Consider the following 15,979-nt stretch of genomic DNA (forward strand, 5'->3'; position numbering starts at 1 on the left):
ATAGCGATCATTGATGGATCTGGCATTCAAGAGCAAGATCATGGAGACTACCATACCTAACCTTCTCCAGGGTCGCAAGAACTCTGTTGTACTTCTCCCTGGGTGGGGGGTGACCGATTTTCCTCCTTCCCCATATTACCTCAATCACAACAACAATAATAATGATGATGATAATAATAATAATAATACAATTTATTTATATTCTGCTTTATCTCCCTGAGGGGACTCAGAATGGATTACAGTACAGGCAAACATCCAATGTCTGTTAACAATGACATACAATATTTATTTATTTACTGTATTTGTACACCGCTTTTCTCAGCCTATCGGCGACTCAAGACGGTTTCCAACAAAACAGTATACATAATATCATAATACACATTAAAACAGTATAAAACACAACAAAGGCAATAAAAAACAACATCATTAGCTTGTCGGAGGCTTTCATGGCTGGAATCACTAGGTTCTTGTGGGTTTTTTCGGGCTAATGAGCCATGTTCTAGAGGCATTTCTCCTGACGTTTCGCCTGCATCTATGGCAAGCATCTTCAGAGGTTGTGAGGTCTGTCGGAAGTAGGAAAAATGGGTTTATATATCTGTGGAATGGCTGGGGTGGGGCAAGGAGCTCTTCCCTGCTGCAGTTAGGTGTGAATGTTTAGCTGATCACCTTCATTAGCATTTGAAGGCCTGCCTGAGCCTGGGAAAATCTGTTGCTGGGAGGTGTTAATCTGTGCCTGGTTTTTTCCTCTCTGTTGTTTAGCTGTTATAATTTTAGAGTTTTTTAATACTGGTAGCCACATTTTGTTCATTTTCATGGTCTCTTCCTTTCTGTTGAGATTGTCCACATGCTTGTGGATTTCAATGGCTTCTCTGTGTAGTCTGACATGGTGGTTGTTGGTGTGGTCCAGCATTTCTGTGTTCTCAAATAATATGCTGTGTCCAGGCTGGTTCATCAGGTGCTCTGCTATGGCTGACTTCTCTGGTTGAAGTAGTCTGCAGTGCCTTTCATGTTCCTTGATGCGTGTCTGGGCAATGCTGCGTTTGGTGGTCCCTATGTAGACTTGTCCACAGCTGCATGGTATACGGTAGACTCCTGCAGAAGTGAGAGGATCCCTCTTGTCCTTTGCTGAACGTAGCATTTGTTGGATTTTCTTGGTGGGTTTGTAGATTGTTTGTATGTTGTGTTTCCTCATCAGCTTCCCTATGCGATCAGTGGTTCCCTTGATGTATGGCAGGAACACTTTTCCTCTGGGTGGATCTTGGTCTTGACTCTCGTGGCTTGTTCTTGGTCTTGCAGCTCTTCTGATGTCTGAGGTGGAGTCTCCATTGGCCTGTAGAGCCCAGTTGAGGTGGTTCAGTTCATCTTGGAGGAGGTGGGGTTCACAGATTCTTTTTGCACGGTCTGCCAAGGCTTTAATGGTGCTTCTTTTTTTGACTTGGATGATGGTTGGAGTTTTTCTGTAGATATCTATCTGTGTGTGTGGGTTTTCTGTAGACGGTGTGACCCAATTGTTGATCTGGTTTGCGGATGACTAGGACATCTAGAAAAGGCAGTCCTCCTTCCTTTTCTTTTTCCATGGTGAACTGGATGTTTGGGTGGATGCTGTTAAGATGGTCCAGGAACCTGTTGAGTTCTTCTTCTCCATGGCTCCAAATGGTGAAGGTGTCATCCACATATCTGAACCATATCGTGGGCTTTTTGGTTGCTGTCTCCAGGGCTTGTTCTTCAAAGTGTTCCATGTAGAAGTTAGCTATGACCGGGCTGAGAGGGCTCCCCATAGCTACTCCATCTTTCTGTTCGTAGAATTCATTGTCCCACTGAAAGTAACTGGTGGTAAGGCAATGGTGAAACAGAGCCGTGATGTCTTCTGGGAACCTCTGGTTGATGAGTGCCATGGTGTCTGCTACCGGGACCATGGTAAATAGAGATACCACATCGAAGCTGATCAGTTTGTCGTTTGTATTTAGCTTGAGATTGCTGATTTTTTCTATGAAGTGGGCTGAGTCCTTGATGTAGTGTGTAGTGAGCCCAATATGGCTTTGTAACTGTGCAGCAAGAAATTTTGCTAGGTCGTATGAGGGGGATCCAATGGCACTCACGATGGGTCTGAGTGGGGTGGAGTCCTTATGGAGCAGGGGAGCAGGGAAGAGCTCCTTCCCTGCAGCAGGGAAGAGCTCCTTGCCCCACCCCAGCCATTCCACAGATATATAAACCCATTTTTCCTACTTCCAACAGACCTCACAACCTCTGAGGATGCTTGCCATAGATGCAGGCGAAACGTCAGGAGAAATGCCTCTAGAACATGGCTCTATAGCCCGAAAAAACCCACAAGAACCTAACATCATTAGCGTCTCCTTATAATCAAGCATTGTCCAGTTCCATCGTTAAGTCGTTAGATTTCCTCTATCCGTTACTTTGCATTTGTAAACGCTTGCTCAAATAACCATGTTTTAATTTGCCTCCGAAACGTTAAGACGGAGGGAGCAGATCTAATCTCCCTAGCGAGGGCGTTACATAGCTGAGGGGCCATCGCTGAGAAGGTCCTGCCTCTCGTCCCTGCCAGACGTACTTGTGATGAAGGCGGGACCGAGAGCAGGGCCTCCCCGGACAATCTCAAGGTCCTCGATGGTTCATAAGGGGAGATGCATTCAGACAGGTAAGTTGGGCCAGAACCGTTTAAGGCAGTGTTTCTCAACCTTCCCAATGCTGCGACCCCTTAATACAGCATCTCATGTTGTGGTGATCCCCCAACCATATCGTTGCTACTTCCTAACAGCAATTGTATTACTGTTATGAATCATAATGAAAATATCTGAAATGCAGGATGAATTTTCATTCAGTAGACCAAATTTGGCACAAATACCCAATAAAGGATCTCCATGCAGTCATGTCGGCCTTGGAGGTGTCTATGGACAACACCAGCTCTTCGGCCTAGAAATTGAGCACCAACCCCCAGACTTGGACACAACTAGACTTAATGTCAGGGGAAAACTTTTACCTTACCTTACCCAATATGCCAAATTTCAATACTGGTGGGGTTGGAGGGAGAATTGATTTTGTCATTTGGGAGTTGTAGTTACTGGGATTTATAGTTCACCTACAATCAAAGAGCATTCTGAACCCCACCAACAATGGAACTGAACGAAAATTGGTGCACAGAACTCCCATGACCAAGAGAAAATACTGGAAGTGTTTGGTAGGCATTGACCTTGAGTTTTGGAGTTGTAGTTCATCTGCATCCAGAGAGCACTGTGGACTCAAACAATGATTGATCTGGATCAAACTTGGCACGGATACTCAATATGCCCAAATGTGAACACTGGTGGAGTTTGGGGAAAATAGACCTTGACATTTGTGAGTTGATAGTTGCTGGGATTTATAGTTCACTTACAATGAAAGAGCATTCTGAATCCCGTCAATGATAAAATTCGGCCAAACTTCCCACATAGAACCCCCATGACCAACAAAAAATATTGTGTTTTTTGATGGTCTTTGGTGACCCCTCTGACACCTCCTCGTGACCCCCTCAGGGGTCCCGACCCCCAGGTTGAGAAACACTGGTTTAGGGCTTTATAGGCCAAAGCCAGCACTTTGAATTGGGACCAGTAGCAAACTGGCAGCCAGTGGAGCTGGCACAACAAGGGGGTTGTATGCTCCCTGAGAGCCACTCCTGTTAGCAACCTGGCTGCTGTCCGTTGGACTAGTTGAAGCTTCCAGACAGTCTTCAAAGGCAACCCCATGTAGAGCGCATTGCAGTAGTCTATACGGGATGTAACCAGAGCGTGGACTACTGTGGCCAAGTCAGACTTCCCAAGGTACGGGCATAACTGGCGCAAAGCTTTAATTGTGCAAATGCTCCCCTGGTCATTGCTGAAACCTGGAGCCCCTGGTGGCACAGTGGGTTAAACCCCTGTGCCAGCAGGACTGAAGACCGACAGGTCGCAGGTTCAAATCTGGGGAGAGGCGGATGAGCTCCCTCTATCAGCTCCAGCTCCTCATGCGGGGACATGAGGGAAGCCTCCCACAAAGATGATAAAAACATCAAAATCACCCGGGCGTTCCTTGGGCAACGTCCTTGCAGATGGCCAATTCTCTCACACCAGAAGTGACTTGCAGTTTCCCAGGTCACTCCTGACACGACCCCCCCCCCCCCCCACACACACACAAAAAACCCCCGCCGAAACGTGAGGTTCCAGATTCAGCAATGAGTCCAGGATCACACCTAAGCTGCGAACCTGCGTCTTCAGGGGGAACGTGACCCCATCCAACACCAGGGATCCTTAAACTAAGGTCCGGGGGCCAGATACGGCCCTCCAAGGTCATTTACCCGGCCCTTGCTCAGGGTCAACCTAAGTCTGAAATGACTTGAAAGCACACAACAACAACAACAACAGTCCTATATCATCAGCCAAAAGCAGGACCACACTTCCCATCGAAATACTAATAAGTTTATATTTGTTAAAATTGTTCTTCATTTTAATTATTATATTGTTTTAAAGTGTTTTTTTTGCACTACAAATATGTGCAGTGCGCATAGGAATTCATTCATGTGGGGGTTTTTTTCCAAATTAAAATCCGGCCCTCCAACAGTTTGAGGGCCTGTGACCTGATCCTCTGTCTCAAAAGTTTGAGGACCCCTGCAATACACAAACAAAGGCAAAGGCTTCCCTTTCCATCTCTGGAGTCTGGAGGCGATGGTCAACTCTGGCCATGGGGAGGCGCTCTTATTCCATAGTTCCATACTGAGGAGCCTGTTGTCTGTCCACAGACCTTCCTGGTATTTGCCATGCATGAGTACCTTTTACCTTCCCTCCGAGATGGTACCTATTGATTTACTCACATTGCATGTTTTTGCATTGCTAGGTTGGCAGAAGCTAGGGCTAACAGCAGGAGCTCACCTCAACCTGCGGGTTCAAACTACTAACCTTCCGGTCAGCGGTTTCTGCAGCTAGCGGTTTAACCCGCTGTGCTACCATGGCCCTGGTATCACAACTCCCATCCTCCCCAGTGATTATGTCGAATGATGAGGAAGATGGGAGTTGTAGTCCAGCGTCTGGAGGGCCACGTATAATGACATGATGGCCCAGATTCAGGCCTTGAGTTTGACACATGTGAACTAGAGGGCCTTTGGGGGTCTCTTCCACTCTGAAGCTACGTATTCCCCATGTCAATCGGGGGTCTCTTCCACTCTGAAGCTACGTATTCCCCATGTCAATCGGAAACACTTGGGAATAAGTGTTTACTTGTCACATAGAGCATGCAGACTCACTGTTGGCCACTCCAAAAGAATGCAGTCATGCGTGAAAAGGCTTCCAAAGCAAAGTTATTCTTGGCTCGTGAAATAAACCCAGAGAGCCAGAAACAAGCCTTTAAGGACCAAACCAGAAGCTCCTTTGCGTACTGTTGGGAGTTAATGACTTTGTGGGAAAGGGGAAGAGAAGCAAAAGGGAGGGTGGGAAGTCCTGGCTTCCTCCTTTCCCAAATTTGGTCTTTTTCGATGAATGAATCACGTGGTTCCAAAGGGGCCAGCGGTTGGCGGAGGGAAAGGCAAAGGCACCGCAAGCAGGAAGATGAAAAGTTCAAGACTGAACCAAGGAAGGCATCTGCAATGTCTTTCAATGCAAATGAGTTCTTTTCCTGCTTCAACTGTGCATACGTTCTTTTATCAAAGTAATGGTATGGATCATTTACACTGTGCAGTATGTCTTCATCGCAGTGCAATGCGGTTAAGGTGCATTATATGAGCCTACACCAAGCATACAATGCTGTGCAATGCAGTTAAGCTGCATTAGAAGAGCACACTGATCATATTATGCAATTCAATGCAGCTGAACCGTATTATATAGGTCTAACTGGCCATATATTGTAGTTCAATGCAGTTAAGCTGCATTATATGAGTTTATACTAACCATATAATGCTGTGCAAGGCAGGCATTATATGGTCAGTGAAGGAACTAGTGCAGGGGTTCTCAACCTTCCTCATGCTGCGACCCCTTAATACAATTCCTCATGTTGTGGTGACCCCCAACCATAAAATTATTTTCCTTCCTATGTCATAACTATCATCTTGCTACTGTCATCAATCGTAATGTAAATATCTGACATGAAGGATGTATTTTCATTCACCAGACCAAATTTGGCACAAATACCTGATACACCCAAATTTGAATACTGGTGGGGTTGGGGGGGGGGGTTGATTTTGTCATTTGGGAGTTGTGGTTGCTGGGATTTGTAGTTCACCTGCAATTAAAGAGCATTCTGAACTCTACCAACAATGGAATTGAACCAAACTTGGCACACAGAACTCCCATGGCAAACAGAAAATATTGGAAGGGTTTGGAGTTGTAGTTCGCCTACATCCAGAGAGCACTGTGGACTCAAACGATGATGGATCTGGACCAAACCTGGCACGAATACTCAACATGCCCAAATATGAACACTGGTGGAGTTTGGGGAAAATAGTCCTTGACATTTTGGGAATTGTAGTTCACCTACAATCAAAGAGCATTCTGAACCCCACCAATGACAGAATTGGCCAAACTTCCCACATAGAACCCCCATGACCAACAGAAAATACTGTGTTTTCTGGTAGTCTTTAGTGACCCCTCTGACATTCCCTTGTGACCCCTCCAGGGGTCCCAACCCCCAGGTTGAGAACCACTGAACTAGTGGAAGTCATCTCGGAACCATTGGCAATCATCTTGGAGAGTTCTTGGAGAACTTGTCTCCTGCATCTGCCATCAGGTGGAGATCCCTCCCCTGGCACCAACCACTGATCTGAGCCAGAGTGAAGACAGGGAAGGCCAGGGGACCATTTATTTATTTATTTTGGGCACTTCTACCCCGCCCTTCTCAACCCCCTAGGGGGGACTCGGCAGCTTACAACCGGCACAATTCGATGCCAACAATTCAACAGACAAAATACATAACAACAATAACCAAAATAGTTAAAACATTCAATTAATACAATAACAACTAAAAGCCAATCTAGTGGACAACATTCACCGAGTTATAAAATCCGTAAGTCCATTCAGCATTGTTGTTGTTGTTCATTCGTTCAGTCGTCTCCGACTCTTCGTGACCTCATGGACAAGCCCACGCCAGATCTCCCTGTCGGCCATCACCACCCCCAGCTCCTTCAAGGTCAGTCCAGTCACTTCAAGGATGCCATCCATCCATCTTGCCCTTGGTCGGCCCCACTTCCTTTTTCCTTCTACTTTCCCCAGCATAATTGCCTTCTCTAGGCTTTGCTGTCTCCTCATGATGTGGCCAAATTACTTCAACTTTGTCTCTACTATTCTTCCTTCCAGTGAGCAGCTGGGCTTTATTTCCTGGAGGATGGACTGGTTGGATCTTCTCGCAGTCCAAGGCACTCTCAGCACTTTCCTCCAACACCACAGCTCAAAAGCATCTCTCTTCCTTCGCTCAGCCTTCCCGAAGGTCCAGCTCTCACATCCGTTTTTGACTACAGGGAAGACCATGGCTTTGACTAGGCAATGGATCTTGGTTGCCAGTCTGATGTCTCTACTCTTGACTATTTTATCGAGACTGGACATTGCTCTCCTCCCAAGAAGGAAGCGTCTTCTGATTTCCTGGCCACAGTCTGCATCTGCAGTCATCTTTGCGCCTAGAAATACAAAGTCTGTCACGGCCTCCACATTTTCTCCCTCTATTTTCCAGTTGTCAGTCATTCTTGTTGCCATAATCTTGGTTTTTTTGATGTTTAGCTGCAACCCGGCTTTTGCGCTTTCTTCTTTCACCTTGATTAGAAGGCTCCTCCTCGCTTTCGGCCATCAGAGTGGTGTCATCTGCATATCTGAGGTTGTTAATGTTTCTTCCAGCAATTTTCACCCCAGCTTTGAATTCATCAAGCCCCGCACATCGCATGATGTGTTCTGCATACAAGTTATAATTCAGCATTACCATAGCCCTTTCCAGATTCTGGTCGTCATTACCTTGTCAGTCTGCCAGATTACCCAAAGATTACCCATATTCATGTTTTCAGCTTCCTTCTGAAGGAGAGGAGGGATGTCGATGACCTAATTTCCCTGGGGAGTGAATTCCACAGGCGAGGGGCCACCACTGAGTAGGCCCTGTCCCTCGTCCCTACCCGCCTCATTTGTGATAGAGGCGAGGCCAAGAGCAGAGCCTCCGCAGAAGAGGTGGGACATAGAAGGTGGGACATAGAAGGAGATACGTTCGGACAGGTACGCTGGGCCGGAGCCGTATAGGGTTTTATAGGTCAAAACCAGCACTTTGAATTTTGCTCGAAACTGAATCGGCAGCCAGTGGAGCTGGCATAGCAGAGGGGTGGTATGTTCCCTGTATGATGCTCCGGTGATTAATCTAGCTGCTGCCCGTTGGACTAATTGAAGTTTTCAAAGGCAACCCCACGTAGAGTGCGTTGCAGTAATCTATTTGGGATGTAACAAGAGCGTGGACCACTGTGGCCAGATCTGACTTCCCAAGGTACAGGCGCAACTGACGCACAAGTTTTAATTGTGCAAAAGCTCTCTCGGCCACCACTGAGACCTGGGCTTCCAGGCTCAGCGATGAGTCCAGGATCACTCCCAAGCTGCGAACCTGCGTCTTCAGGGGGAGTGTAACCCCGTCTAAAACAGGCTGTAACCCTATGCCCTGTTCGGCCTTACGACTGACCAGTAGGACCTCTGTCTTCTCTGGATTCAATTTCAATTTGTTAGCTCTCATCCAGTCTGACACAGCGGCCAAGCACCGGTTCAAGGTTTGGACAGCCTCCTTGGTGACAGGTGGGAAGGAGTGACAGATTTGGACATCATCTGTATAGAGATAACACTGCATTCTGTCCAGGTTGGTTCATCAGGTGCTCTGCTATGGCTGACTTCTCTGGTTGAAGTAGTCTGCAGTGCCTTTCATGTTCCTTGGAGGCTCCTTCTTTGGAAGCTTTTAAACAGAGGCTGGATGGCCATCTGTCAGGGGTGATTTGAATGCAATATTCCTGCTTCTTGGCAGGGGGTTGGACTGGATGGCCCATAAGGTCTCTTCCAACTCTTTGATTATATGATTCTATGATTCTATGATTCATGTTTGGGTAATGTTGCATTTGGGCTCTGCGAAGCCATTGAAATCCACAAGCATGTGGACAATTTTAACAGAAAGGAGGAAACCATGAAAATGAATCAAATCTGGTTACCAGTATGAAAAAACTCTAAAATTACAAGAGCACAACAACAGAGAGGAAACAATCTGTGACATCTAATCACCTCTTAACAAAAGATTGCCCCAGGCACTGCCAGGCCATCAAATCCTAATCAAGGCGGTCAGTTGAAACACTCCCACCTAGCCCCAACAGACAAGAGTCCTTTGTCCCACCCATGAAATTCCACAGATATATAAACCCTTTTTGGACCACTCTCACAACCACCATGTCAGACTACACAGAGAAGCCATTGAAATCCACAAGCATGTGGACAATTTCAACAGAAAGAGGAATCATAGAATCATAGAATCATAGAATCAAAGAGTTGGAAGAGACCTCATGGGCCATCCAGTCCAACCCCATTCTGCCAAGAAGCAGGAATATTGCATTCAAATCACCCCTGACAAATGGCCATCCAGCCTCTGCTTAAAAGCTTCCAAAGAAGGAGCCTCCACCACACTCCGGGGCAGAGAGTTCCACTGCTGAACGGCTCTCACAGTCAGGAAGTTCTTCCTAATGTTCAGATGGAATCTCCTCTCTTGTAGTTTGAAGTCATTGTTCCGCGTCCTAGTCTCCAAGGAAGCAGAAAACAAGCTTGCTCCCTCCTCCCTGTGGCTTCCTCTCACAAATTTATACATGGCTATCATATCTCCTCTCAGCCTTCTCTTCTTCAGGCTAAACATGCCCAGTTCCCTAAGCCGCTCCTCATAGGGCTTGTTCTCTAGACCTTTGATCATTTTAGTCGCCCTCCTCTGGACACATTCCAGCTTGTCAATATCTCTCTTGAATTGTGGTGCCCAGAATTGGACACAATATTCCAGATGTGGTCTAACCAAAGCAGAATAGAGGGGTAGCATTACTTCCTTAGATCTAGACACTATGCTCCTATTGATGCAGGCCAAAATCCCATTGGCTTTTTTTGCCGCCACATCACATTGTTGGCTCATGTTTAACTTGTTGTCCACGAGGACTCCAAGATCTTTTTCACACGTCCTGCTCTCGAGTCAGGCGTCCCCCATTCTGTATCTTTGCATTTCATTTTTTCTGCCAAAGTGGAGTATCTTGCATTTGTCCCTGTTGAACTTCATTTTGTTAGTTTTGGCCCATCTCTCTAATCTGTCAAGATCGTTTTGAATCCTGCTCCTGTCCTCTGGACTATTGGCTATCCCTCCCAATTTGGTGTCGTCTGCAAACTTGATGATCATGCCTTCTAGCCCTTCATCTAAGTCATTAATAAAGATGTTGAACAGGACCGGGCCCAGGACGGAACCCTGCGGCACTCCACTTGTCACTGCTTTCCAAGATGAGGAGGAAGCATTAGTGAGCACTCTCTGTGTTCGTCCACTTAACCAATTACAGATCCACCTCACCGTAGTTTTGCCTAGCCCACATTGGACCACATTGGAAACCATGAAAATGAACAAAATCTGGCTACCAATATTTTAAAAAACTCAAAAATTACAACAGCAAAACAACAGACAGTAAACAATCGGGCATATCTAATCACCTCTCAACAAAAGATTCCCCCAGGCACTGCCAAGCAATCAAATGCTAATCAAGGTGGTCAGTTGAAACATTCACACCTAGCTCCAGCAGACAAGAGTCCTTTGTCCCACCCTGGTCATTCCACAGATATATAAACCCATTTTTCCAGTTCCAACAGACCTCACTTCCTCTGAGGATGCTTGCCATAGATGCAGGTGAAACGTCAGGAGAAAATGCCTCTAGAACATGGCCATACAGCCTGAAAAAACCTACAACGACCCAGTGATTCCGGCCATCAAAGCCTTCGACAATATATTCAGTATATTTAAATATATAATTTAATATAATGAATATAACATTAAATACTTTTATGTTAGTATATAGTCAGGGCCGTAGCCAGAAAAATTTTTCGGAAGGGGTTGAAATTTTGGGGGGGGGGGGGTGTTGAATATTTCGCAGGGGGAGTTTGAAACTTGCCTCCTAGCTCAGGCTGAAGCAAAGAGCACAGCAGGGGCAGAGCAGCCTTCAATAGCCTGCAGCTCCACCCTTGTCAACCACCTCCACCAAGTCTGGCCTCCTGAATGAGAGCATTCAACATCCCCCCCCCCCAACTTGGTTGCTTCACTACTGTTCTGTCGCACGCTGGGCCTGTAAATAGTTGTCTTTAGAACAGGATGTGCAACCTTTGCCCAGCGGGAAGCCTAAAGAGAAGTTCTCAGAGGTTTCCACCACAAACAGTCTTTAGATGGCTTGAGAAGTACAACAAAGTCTTTTATTAATGAACAATCAAACAGAAACTTCTCTTGTCTTCAGTAAAGTTAAGCAAATGATTCCAAGCTTTTAGGCAACTGGTGAATTCCTAATCTTGCCCACGAAGGACAGGCAACTGTCTTCAATAACTTCTTCTTTAAAGGAAAATCCCCTTTTTAACTTCTCCCAGGCTGACTGTAATCTAACCCTTACTGATGTGGGCTCCGCTACCGGGTCGAACTGTGTCTCAAATGCTGAGTGGACCTACCAGCAAGGCAGTAGATGTTCTCCAGCTGGAGTTCTTTGGTCTTTAGGGCTGTTTTCCTAGAAATTCTTTGGAGACTCTTAAGACCTTTCTCCCCCGGAAGGTCTTAAGGGTTGAAGCTTTTGTACAGGGGAAGCTTGCACACATCCTATACGTAAGCTTACCTTGCTGAGACTAACTAAAAATGGCTCTCTTCCCTTCCCAATTGCCCTGAGCAAGGAGCTTAACAATGATGACTTGCCCTATGACTGCAACCAAAGAAGCCACCTATCTGCAGAGTCCCTGAAACCTAGGACTGCAAGCAAACATTTAATACAAAGCAAATAAAGTTGGAGCTCCTGGTACAGCCGTACCAGAACAACTACATCGGCTATTGCTGCAAGTAATGACAGTGTGAATAAATTGCCAATATTTGCTTGCAGTTCTGGAGGGACTCTTGATTTTTTGCATCTCGTAGACTTAGCAGCATGGGGATTGGGTTAACCAGTTAAAATTCATGAGTAAACCAGGTTTTTTTTAAAAAAATCTGAAACATTTCGGGGGGGGGGGGTTGAACCCCTAACCCCCCCCCCCTCACTACGGGCCTGTATATAGTATATTATAGTTATGTTATTATATTTATGTTATTATATTAACTAGATCAGATTGATGGCGGTGTAGGTCCAGCCGCAGGGACAGGAGAAATGCACGGTACTCCACTTAAACAATAAAAAGTAGATGGCCATCTGTCGGGAGGGTTTGGGTGGTGTCTCCCTGCCTGGCAGAAGGGGGCTTGGACTGGATGGCTCATTGGTCTCATAGAATCATAGAATCAAAGAGTTGGAAGAGACCTGATGGGCCATCCAGTCCAACCCCATTCTGCCAAGAAGCAGGAATATTGCATTCAATATTCCTGCTTCTGGCCATCTGTCAATCACCCCTGACAGATGGCCATCCAGCCTCTGCTTAAAAGCTTCCAAAGAAGGAGCCTCCACCACACTCCGGGGCAGAGAGTTCCACTGCTGAACGGCTCTCACAGTCAGGAAGTTCTTCCTCATGTTCAGATGGAATCTCCTCTCTAGTCTCGCCTGGGATTCTGTCTCATTGGAGCAGGCTGGAATCGCATTGGCCCTTTTCGCGGCAGCATCCCCCCCCCCCCCACGCTTTCCCCAGTGGGTGCCGTGTGCCTTTAAGGGCTGGGCCACCGTCCTCCCCCCCCCCCCTTCCCCAAGGAGGAGCTGCCGCCTCCCTCCCTCCCTCCCTCCCTTCTCCCTGCGCCCGTCCCCTCCCTCCGCGCCCTTTGTCAACGCTGACATCAGCCTTAAAAGCCCCGCGTGGGGAAAGTGGAGAGCGACCCAAGGCGTGGCCCTCCTCACCCGGCGTCTCCAGCAGCAGCAGCACTGCCCGAAAGGTGAGTCTACACTCAGGAATTGACGCGGTTTGGCACCGCTTTCACTACTTCAGCTCATGCTGTGGGGTCTTGGGACCCCTTGCCTTGGGGAAGAACCCTTTTTCTTAGGCAGGGGAGGAGAAGGACTTTGCCAAACTGCAACGCATAGCATTGATGGAGCCAAAGCGGTTGCGGCGGGTTGCGGTGTCCCCGTGGGGAACGCTTGACACGTGTCTTGAGACCACGTGGGGAAGGCTTGACACGTGTCTTGAGAAACTCCTTTCTGAACTCGACTTTTAGTAAACTTTTTTCCAGCCGAAGGGATTGACTCCATATGGTGTACCCATACTGTCGAATTAATCCAGTTTGATACCGCTTTAAGTGCTCTGTTATGCAAAGAAAGGATAGTGAACCATTTCCAGTCAAAGCATTAACTTGTTGAGAAGTTGGGTCTGGCTCATGATCCATCCACACTGTCGGGTTAACCCAGTTTGATACCGCTTTAAGTGCTATGGCTCAGCGTCATGAAAGTTAGTGAATGCTATGCAAAGAAATGATAGTGAACCTTTTCTAAGCATTAACTTGGTGAGAAGTTGGGACTGAGTTATGGTGCACCCACACTGTTGGGTTAACCCAGTTTGATACCGCTTTAAATGCTATGGCTCAGTGTTATGCAAGGAAATGATAGTGAACCTTTTCCAGTCAAAGCATTAACTTGGTGAGAAGTTGGGTCTGGCTCCTTATGGCGCATCCACACTGTCGGGTTAACCCAGTTTGATACCGCTTTAAGTGCTATGGCTCAGTGTCATGAAAGTTAATGAATGCTATGCAAAGAAATTATAGTGCCAAGTTAATGCTTTTCCACTCAAAGCATTAACTTGGTGAGAAGTTGGGACTGACTTATGGTGCATCCACACTGTGGGGTTAACCCAGTTTGATACCGCTTTAAGTGCTATGGCTCAGCGTCATGAAAGTTAGTGAATGCTATGCAAAGAAATGATAGTGGACCTTTTCTAAGCATTAACTTGGTGAGAAGTTGGGACTGACTTATGGTGCATCCACACTGTCGGGTTAACCCAGTTTGATACCGCTTTAAATGCTATGGCTCAGTGTTATGCAAAGAAAGGATAGTGAACCTTTTCCAGCCAAAGCATTAACTTGGTGAGAAGTTGGGACTGACTTATGGTGCATCCACACTGTGGGGTTAACCCAGTTTGATACCACTTTAAGTACTATGGCTCAGTTCCATGAAAGGATAGTGAACCTTTTCCAGCCGAAGCATTAATAACACTTTAACACTTTATTAACTTGGTGAGAAGTTGGGTCTGGCTCCTTATGGCGCATCCACACTGTTGGGTTAACCCAGTTTGATACCATTTTAACTGCCATGGCTCAGCGTCATGAAAGTTAGTGAATGTTATGGAAAGAAAGGATAGTGAACCTTTTCCAGTCGAAGCATTAACTTGGTAAGAAGTTGGGACTGACTTATGGCGCATCCACACTGTCAGGTTAACCCAGTTTGATACCATTTTAACTGCTATTGCTCAGTGTCATGAAAATGAATGCTATGCAAAGAAATGATAGTGAACCTTTTCCAGTCAAAGCATTAACTTGGTGAAAAGTTGGGACTGACTCATGGTGTATCCACACTGTTGGGTTAACCCAGTTTGATACCGCTTTAAGTGCTATGGCTCAGTGCCGTGACAGCTGGCGAATGTTATGCAAAGAAAGGATAGTGAACCTTTTCCAGCTGAAGCATTAACTTGGTGAGAATTTCAGTCTGGCTCCTTATGGTGCATCCACACTGTAAGGTTAACCCAGTTTGGTACCACTTTGATCCTGCTATGGCTCAGTGCCATGAAAGCCAGTGCTTTGTAGCCTGCACTCTTTTATATAAAGCTAAACAAACATTATATAAAACTACAGCAATTAGGGTTCCAGAGCATTGAGCCATTAAAGTGGTATCAATCTGCGTTAACTCCATAGTGTGGAAGAACCCCTGGAATGAAAGCATTGAGGCTTCTGTTCAGTTCTTTATAATTCTTCGCCCAACTTTTTCATTCTAAGGTTTATGCTTTCCAATCATTGAGAAATAGTTTAAATTAAAAGAAAACTATTATCATTTTAATGGTTTTTAACTGGGATTTGAAAAAAAATACTGGTTATAGTCAATCATGTTTTAATGTTCGTATATTTGTATGGTTTTGCATTGTTATGCTGCTGTTTTATGTATTTTTATTATTATTATTATTATTATTATTATTATTATTATTGTTAAGTCGCTTTGAGTCCCCTTTAGAGGAGATAAAGTGAGATGATAATAATGATGATGATGATGATGATGATGATGATGATGATAGGAGCTCCCGTGGCGCAGTGGGTTAAACTGCTGAGCTGCTGAACCTGCTGACCGAAAGATTGCAGGTTCAAATCCAAGGAGTGATGTGAACTCCCACCGTTAGCTCCAGCTTCTGCCAACCTAGCAGTTTGAAAACATGCAAATGTGAGTAGATCAATAGGTACTACTCCGGTGGGAAGGTAACAGCGCTCCATGCAGTCATGCTGGCCATATGACCTTGGAGGTGCCTATGGACAATGCCGGTTCTTTGGCTTGGAAATGGAAATGAGCACCAACCTCCAAAGTCGAACACGACTGGACTTCATGTCAGGGGAAAACCTTTACCTTTACCTAATAATAATGACAACAACAACAATCTTTGACTGTGAGAGCCGTTCAGCAGTGGAACTCTCTGCCCCGGAGTGTGGTGGAGGCTCCTTCTTTGGAAGCTTTTAAGCAGAGGCTGGATGGCCATTTGTCAGGGGTGATTTGAATGCAATATTCCTGCTTCTTGGCAGAATGGGGTTGGACTGGATGGCCCGTGAGGTCTCTTCCAACTCTTTGATTCTATGATTCTATGATCTATATAAATAA

At 46.0% G+C, this 15,979-nt stretch overlaps 1 protein-coding gene across 1 annotated transcript in view; it reads left to right on the forward strand.

Annotated features, from left to right (window-relative positions):
* Nucleotides 1–12,939: 12,939 nt before the first annotated feature.
* The window catches only part of TAGLN2 (transgelin 2), a 34,100-nt gene continuing 31,060 nt past the window's right edge, over nt 12,940–15,979 (forward strand). The window contains exon 1 of the mRNA XM_060758287.2: nt 12,940–13,068. The gene's annotated coding sequence lies outside the window, so the exon portion shown is untranslated. The remainder of the gene's footprint in view (nt 13,069–15,979) is intronic.

This window comes from Anolis sagrei, chromosome 12, assembly GCF_037176765.1.
Source record: "Anolis sagrei isolate rAnoSag1 chromosome 12, rAnoSag1.mat, whole genome shotgun sequence".
In the NCBI taxonomy this organism is placed as follows: domain Eukaryota; kingdom Metazoa; phylum Chordata; class Lepidosauria; order Squamata; family Dactyloidae; genus Anolis; species Anolis sagrei.